Source organism: Hordeum vulgare, chromosome 1H, assembly GCF_904849725.1.
Source record: "Hordeum vulgare subsp. vulgare chromosome 1H, MorexV3_pseudomolecules_assembly, whole genome shotgun sequence".
Taxonomy (NCBI): domain Eukaryota; kingdom Viridiplantae; phylum Streptophyta; class Magnoliopsida; order Poales; family Poaceae; genus Hordeum; species Hordeum vulgare.
In genome coordinates this window covers 299,977,786-299,986,346 of record NC_058518.1, presented here as the reverse complement: position 1 = coordinate 299,986,346, position 8,561 = coordinate 299,977,786, and the positions used below count along the sequence as shown (strand labels likewise).

At 46.2% G+C, this 8,561-nt stretch overlaps 1 non-coding gene across 1 annotated transcript; it reads left to right on the top strand.

Moving 5' to 3' along the window:
* The first annotated feature begins 6,301 nt into the window (after nt 1-6,301).
* On the top strand, nt 6,302-6,440 carry LOC123423607. The gene has a single exon (XR_006621220.1). It is a non-coding gene; the product is annotated as a small nucleolar RNA Z247 (small nucleolar RNA).
* The last annotated feature ends 2,121 nt before the right edge of the window (nt 6,441-8,561 follow it).

Below are 8,561 nucleotides of genomic sequence, written 5' to 3'. Positions count from 1 at the left end.
TTTCCCAAATTCCATCTACAAAGTGTTTATAAGAATTAACTTATTCATTAATCTACATGTTTGGGTTCTATAACATTTTCAAACATGTTTGAAAATGACATATTCCGATTCCTTGAATTTTTCTGATACTTTTTCATATATAAATTATTTTCATTGGAGTTACAGATTAATTTCTATGATTTTTAGAAGTTTTAACATTTTTCTGGAATTCTTTTAAATCAGAAAACTCTTTATTGCATCAGCATGACATCAGCAGGTCCAATTGGCCGTTGAAAGTCAAACCTGACCAGTGGGACCCACTGGTCAGTGACTCTGGTCAGTTTTAGATTAGAATCAATCTTAATTAGCTAATTAATCTCACTGGACCCACATGTCAGTGTCTTATTAAATTATTTAATTTTATTTTTATTATTCCAAATTATCCAGAGGCTGGCCCCACATGTCAGTGGCCCAGGCCAGCTGAGATCCACCGGCGGCGAGGTCGTCCTCGCCGGCGGGGAGCCTCCGGCGACCACCAGTACGGTGGAGGGCATCGGAAACTCGCCTCCGACGACCAAACTCACGGCAGAGACCATGGGGAGAACGGCCACTCGACGGCGCGCACGATGGGACAAACCCCAGGGGCTGGGGTGGCAGGAATCAACGCCGGCGACGAGCTTGGCGGCGACCAAGTTCGGCCATCGTCGAAGCCATCGATTACAGGGTCAAAACACGCGGGGTTGTGCTCCTATAGCATCTACGTGATGTCCTAAGGCTTCTGGTGGCCTCAGACGGACCAACCCTTCACCGGAGGGCTACCGGCGACGAGCTGCAGCGGCGGTCCTTGTCGGGCTCCGGTGGAACTAGGCCTAGAGGAGGGGATCGACGGGGAGATCTTAGGGGAAAGATGTGCAAGCTCACGAGGAGTGCAGAGGAGGGCTTAGACGGCTCGGGGAAGCACTGAGGGAGACGAATCGAGCAGAGCTCGCCGGCGGCCGAAGGTTGAAGGCGACGGTGTCGTGGGCGTTGCAGGGCTTGGGGAGGCTTCGGCTTCTACAGGGAGGACCAGCTCGTCGAGGCGGAGCTGATGGCACACTCGGAATGAAGATCCTATGGCTAGGGGCACGGGCAGCTCGAGCTCGAGCTCCTGTCAATGGCAGCAGAGGGGATCGGGAGAACTGAGAGGAGAGGGGGAAGAATGAGCACGGGAATGGATAGCTACGAGCTCGGGGAGGTTATCCCCGTGCTTGCCAGCGCGAAGCGGCGGCCAGGCAGGCAGGGAGGTGCGTGGAGGCGCGTGGCGACGCGGCGGCCACCTCCTGCTCCTACTGGCGAGGAGGAAGACGGCAGCGCTACAGGGCCGGACTGAGGTGAGCGACAGGTAATTCTTTTCTCTTTTTTTCTGTTTTGTTTCTGTTTGGCTATTTCATTGATTTACTATTTATTTCAGCTCCCAAATAGTTTGTAAAAACTAAGTTGAACACCCCAGAATATTTGTTGGAATATTTCCAACCATTCCTAAAGTTTTCAATATTTTTGAAAGCTTAAAGTTTCTGATTTCAAATTTTAAACTTGAAATCAGTAGCTTTTTGCATTTATTTGAAACGCCAAGAGTATTAGGGAAATGGTTTACTTCATTGCTTATTTGTTTCCAAGAATTATCAGAAAGATTGAACTTTTCTTGAGGCCATTTTGGGTTCATTGATTTTAACTAGTTTGAAATTTCCTTTAATTTGAGAAGTGGCTAGGGTTTGTTGAGTTTTCCTTCACCACTTACTTTGTTCTTGTTGAAATTTCCTAGATGCAATGCAAAGTAAACATGAGCACAAGGCTAACTTGATCAAGGTGTCAGGGATGTGACACTGCAAGTATTGACTGACAAGTACGACAAGCTGTCAGATCGCAAAAGCATCAAGAGAAATTTCATCAAGCTAGCCACTAGTGTTGTTGATGACTACAACAAGAGAACCGCACCCCCAGCACCAACTCCTCAGCCCTTGGTTGCGGAGCCAGCAGATGCATCTCCTCATGAGGAGGAAACTCCTCAAGCTGAGGAAGAACACCAAGAGCGCCGTGTTGATGAACGGGCCATTGAAGAAATAATCACGGAAACTGCAACTGATGAAATTGCTGCCACTAATGAGAATGCTCCTGATCCAGCTGATTCATCAAAGCAGGCTGATGACTCTGTTCCAGCTGGTTCCTCACTACCAGCTGAAGAATCTGAAGAAAGAACACCTTCACCACAAGCTTCAAAGGTGAAGAAGATAATTCCGTCTGCATCAGACGTGAAGAAAACAAGAGCTGCTGAAAAGGAAGCCAAGAAGAGAAAAGCCTCCTCAGCAGTAGAAGAAACAGAGGCAAAGCGCCTCAAATAAAGTGAAGAAACTGCTCCTCTGGACCCAGAGCCTCTCAATGTCGCCCCTTCCTATGAGATGGTCGTCATTGATGACCCAGCTACAAGGGCAGATGAGGAAATGAAGGATGTTGCCTCTCAGGAACACACTGATGAGGAAATTCAGATTGATGACAGTCCTCAACCTCTTATTCCTCAGACAGAGACTGCTCAAGCATCAGCTGCACCAGCTGATGAAACTGCTTCTGCCACAAAGCCGGCTGAGGAAAAACAAGCTAAAAATCCTCATGCTGATGAAATTGTACATTCTAAGAAGACTCCTCAAGATGAGGAACAGGCTGACCCAACTCCTCCAAATGAGAAAGAAGCAGAAATTCCTCAGCATGAAGCTCAGCCAGAGCAAGCATCATCACCTCAGCATGAAGTACCACCTGATGAAATTCCTCACCCTGAGGAAAATCCTGAAGAAAATGTACCCGCCCAAGACAATGACTTCATTGTGCTCAACCCAGAGACTGCTATTGTTGTCTCCTCCCCTATTCCTCAGCAAAATCTTCAGCCAGTTAAGCGTCAGCCCTTCTCCAAGCGTCCAAAGTTTCAGAAAGAAAATTTCTTTGAAGAACGCATGTACTTCATCGGAGAGAACCCTTATGACAAGCCTCAAATGAGGCACCTGAAGTTTTGGACAAGGACCCAGATGAACTACTATGCCTCTGTGCTCTGTGGACGCAACAAGATATTCCAGCACACGCATATTCCTCATGTTGAGCTTGAAGAAATACCTTGCATGGAGCCAGTCCTCAGTGTTCTTCACGATGCAGGTTTGCTCCCAATGTGCTCAGACATATCAGACTGGAACAGCGAGCTCATTCTTCAGTTCTATGCCACTCTTCACATATCTGGCAACCCTGAATACATTAACACATGGGTGTTTGATTGGATGACCCAAAACACTCACTACAAGGCTCCTGCTTCTGAACTCCTCAGAGAACTGCCCGTACCAATTCCCTCATATGCGGCACTGAAGCTTTATGGTGAGCGTGAGCTGCCAAATGGTATCATGGAAGTCCTCATGAAGCCTTTGGCTGCAGGCAAACCCTCAAGAACCACCTTCCTCGTCCACGAGCTCAAGTCAACACCCCGGTCTATCTACAGAATCCTCTGTAGTGTGCTCGCGCCAATCAAAGGCCATGACGATGAAGAAGATGTTGTAGGCCTCATGAAGAATATCCTCTTCAACATCATTCACGGTATTCCTATTAATATCCATGATTTCTTCTCGAGGACTTTGGCCGACAATGGCATGTGCCCCTATGATCACAAGATATATGCCTTGTGGATCATGAGATTCATCAGGACAAGGACAGGCATCAACTTTCACGCTGATTGTCAAAACCATGTTGGTTATATGCCTCCTATCTGGGTGAACAAGAAGACTTTTGAGCCCATTGAAGGAAAAGGAAAATCTGTGATTGAAGAAGGCAGCAGGCCCCTTGCTGGCCAGTTCAGAGAGCCAGAAGCATATTCTTCATGGGAAGATACTGAGGCTCGTCCAGCAAGCCCAGTTCCTCCTCGTGTGCTGAATACCTGAGAGCTCCTCCTCAGTCTTCACCAGAAGGTGGATCGCAACCACAAATGGGTCAAACGCCAGTTTGGTGCCATTGTGAAAACCCTCACTGAAACACAGAACTCTGTGAAGATTAACCATCACTATCTGCATGAGGTTTTCGATCGTACCTGGGCTACACTTGCACATCTGAAGACTCAGACTGAGCTTGAAGAAATGGACTTTGAGCGAGACTTTGACTGGTCGTGGCCTCCCAAGAAGAAGTTCAGGCCCATTCCAGTGCCAGACCTTGAAGACAGCTCCTTTTCTTCATTCCGCACTGCTGAATCAGATGAGGAACAACTCGACACAGCAACCGGCCCAGGGAAGAAGACTACTCCCAAGAAGCATCGCGGCTCTTCCTCGACCGCCAAGAAATGAAGTCTTCACGGGCGTTAGTCCTCAGTTTGTCCCTTTTTGTCACTTGATGACAAAGGGGGAGAAACTCGAGAGTTAGTCTTCAAGCGGGATATTTTTGGGCCTTATAAACTATATTTAAGTTACAAACTCTTGGCTCTTCTGAAGTTTTTATGTAATGAGTTGTAACTTAAGCCCGATGGTACTCTGACGCTTTTGAACGTTTTTCTTCGCATGCTTATTCCTCAAGTTTTAATGCACGCATGCTGGAATTCGTCAGATACCATTTGCCATCATGCATCTTCATTTTCTTCATATGATATGTTATATGTATGCATGATTTACAAGACTCAGGGGGAGATCTCCATGATATAAATCATCAATGTGCATCTGCTATAAGAGAAAAATCCTCAAGGTATGCACATCTTCAGGGGGAGTCTCTCTGAATCTTGTTTTCAAATTCCTCAAATGAGTATTTACACTTCATACTTTTGATCCCTGTTGAAGACTTAACCTAATTGTCATGAACCACCAAAAAGGGGGAGATTGTAAGTGCATCTAGTGCCCCTTAGTGATTTTGGTGGTTTGAAGACTTATAGGTTAAGTATCTAATGTGTTTATAAGTGTACACAGGATCTATAAGTCATTGAGGAGTTTGAGATATTTGAAGAATATCGACCCCTAAAAATGTATGTCTTTAGTTGAAGAAATTGGTCTGAAGCTGAAGAACTGAATCGCGAGAAATCTGCGATGAAATTGATATTCCTCATGAAGATACTGATATTGAGAAGTCCGGTGGTTCCTGAAGAAATTCATTCTGAAGAATTTCAAGCGTGAAGATTTACACTTTCTGTTTTACTTTCTTCGCATTTGAGTAATAGGAACACTGTACTGTTAAAGGGGGTCAAAGTAACACTATGGAATGGATTTCCTCATGATGCTCAACCCAAGCCTAATCCTACCAAAAGCCTCAAGTGAGGAATATGAGTGACATGAGGACTCTCACAGTTGAGGGTCCCGACCGTTTCGATAACCACGCCAAGTCATTGGTCTTATCCATTCCAACGGTCATATTATTTAAGGGCATTAGTGTCAAATCATGTAGGGATGCTCCCAGGCTATAAATAGCCACCCCCCACAACCACTAGCTGGTTGGCTGCTCCGTTAGAAACTGACACTTGTCATAAGAGCAACCCAATTCCTCAGAGCCTTCGAGAGAAATTCATCAGTGAGGAAATACCCCATACACCGAAACCACAAACCAAACCTAGTGATTGAGCATCACTGAAGAAGTTGTTCCTGTGTGGGACTGAAGCCTTTTACCTTTGAGGACTGTGCATCCTCCAGACGGTTAGGAGTCATGGTCTAGAGCAATCCAGCAGTCAATTGTGGATCGCCGGGTGACCAAGTTTGTGAGGGTTTGGAAGTCTGCCCTAAAGACTTACCACGAGTGTTGGGCGAGGACTGTGTGTCCTTAGATCAAGGAGAATACGGTAGGGACTGTGTGTCCTGGGACTGGGTGTCCTTTGGTTTCAATACCAAGTTGCTCCAAACCAGATTTACAACTGTCATAGCAGTTGGAACTGGGTCATCAACAACTGTCTTCACTAAGAAACGGGTTCTAATTCCTCAACTCTTTACTTTCCTTGTATTGTGTGTGGATGACTTTCATTGTGACTGTTTGAAGAATTTGCTGAAGTCTTTCTCTGAATTTCCTCAACCCCAAATTATTCACAATCGTTAATCATCATCTGTATTGTGCGAGCCTGCTTACTGTGCAATCTGTTTTCACATTCTTCACTCTGAAATACTGTTGTTGTGAACGTTTGCACGTCTGATCCTTTACTGTTTCCGTTGTAAGTTAGTCATCAGTGAGGAATTTTCTCAAAAGGAATTTCCTCAGTGAAGAAATTCTAAAAATCTCCTATTCACCCCCCTCTAGTCGATATAACGCACTTTCACATATGCGCTCCCTGGCTGATGAACTGGCTGCTGCAGGCAAGCCCCTCGACGAACACGAGCTCATCCCCTACATCGGGGCTGGACTCGACATAGAGTACCAGCCACTCGTCTCCGCCCTCGACGCCTGTGTGGAACCGGTCACCCTTGACGAACTGTTTGCTCAAATGAGCAACTTCGATCAAAGGGTGGCACTCTTCCAAGGCGCCAACACCGGAGGATTCAAGTCATCTGCAAATGCCGCCACACGCGGCCATAGTGGTCGTGGCCGTGGAACAAACCACGACAGAGGAAACTACACAATTCCTCCTCTCGCGGTGAACGCAGAGACCTCGGTGACTTCCGCGGCAACGGTGGTCGGTCCTCCTCCACCAAAAACAGCGGCCACCACAACAACTCCTCCAACAAAAGATCTGATGCTGTCAAGTGTCAGATCTGCGGCAAACTTGGCCACTTGGCCAAGGATTGCTGGTATCTCTTCGACGATGATGGCAACTCCTCCCAGGATGATAAGGTGGCCGAAGCTACTGATCGATCCTATGGTGTGGACACCAACTGGTACATGGACAGTGGAGCCACAAACCATATCACTGGTGAGCTTGAGAAGGTGACAATGCGTGACGGGAAGGACAACATCCACACTGCTAGTGGAGAAGGTATGGAGATTTGTCATGTTGGTCATTCAATTATTAAAACCCCTCACAAAAAAATTCGTCTACGAAAAATTCTGCATGTGCCTAGTGCCTCCAAAAATCTACTCTCTGTTCATCGCATTGCCATTGATAATCATGTCTTTCTTGAGTTTCACCCTTTCGTCTTTTTGATCAAGGATCAGGCAATGAAGAGGGTGCTATATCGAGGTAGATGTGTTCGTGGGATTTACCCACTAATTCTCTAGGGTACTGAGTACCAAAAGGTAATATAGCTTCTCAAACTTCACTTCCACGTATCACCGTGGATAACTCAAACCGATGCAACTCATGCAATGGCAAGAACACAAAAAGTGGTCAAGTCTCTCACACTCAAATCCCTCCACAACAACAAAAGCTATGGAGAAATATGAGAGGAAGAACAAGGAGCTCACAAAGAACTCCAAGATCTAAATCGAAGGGGTTCCCCTCACATAGAGGAGAAAGTGATTGGTGGAGATGTGGATCTAGATCTCCTCTCTCTTTTCCCTCAAGAACTAGCAAGAATCATTGGAGGGATTGAGAGTTAGAAAGCTCTAAGAAGGTCAACAATGGGGGTAGAACATGAGCTCAACAGATGGATGAGTCCAAGGGGGAAGAAGAACCCCTTTATATAGTGGGGGAAGAAATTAGACTGTTACCCCCACTTACAGCCCGAGCACAGCGGTACTACCGCTAGCCCGTGGCGGTACTACCGCTAGCCCTAGCGGTAGTACCGCTAGACCCTGGCGGTAGTACCGCTAGACCCTGGCGGTACTACCGCTAGCCTTGGTGGTACTACCTCTAGAGAAAGTCTTCGCAAAAAGTCCGACGAAGAACAACCGCTCAAAGAGAGGTACTACCGTCCCAAAGCGGTACTACCGCCCACTCGGAGCGGTACCACCGCTCCTAGAGCGGTACTACTACTACAGGAGCGGTACCACCGCTCGCACGAGGAGTGGTACTACCGCTGGATACTGAATCTGCTCTCACTTTCGCATATGGACTCCGATTTCAACGAAACCAAGTTTGTTCGAAAGCTAACGACATGGGATAACACAATCTTGATAGAAATATCAATAAGAAGTAAGTGAGAAAAGGCCCATAAGAAAATAGTGATAACCCTTCTTCGAATAAGACCGGTAAAAACTCCCAACATCAAAAACATCATAGAAGATGTATATGGACTCCGTTTTCGATGAACTCGAGCTTGTAATGAAGATGACCATAAGCTCTAAAACTCACAAAGTGAAACACCAAACAAGAACCAAGAAGTATGATGCAAGGATGCAAATGGTTTGAGCTCTCAAAGAACGATATGATCAAGCTACTCACTTGAGAGCCCCCTTGATAGTATGACAATCTATCCTAAAATAGAAAACCTATCATGGGCAAACCTATACCTTGCACCTCGTCCTCTTGAGCTAGATGATGATGATCTTGGCTTCCTCAAGATGGACCACCTTTCTTGATTGCATTGGCTTGATGAAGACTAGTTGATTGCTCCCCCATATTCACTATGGGTGAGCCACTCTTCAGCATATCTTCACAAGTCCATTGCCACCACAATGGACGGCACGCTTAAAGCATGATATATTCGTGTTGATCCACTTGAACTTGTACACCGCAATCTTGA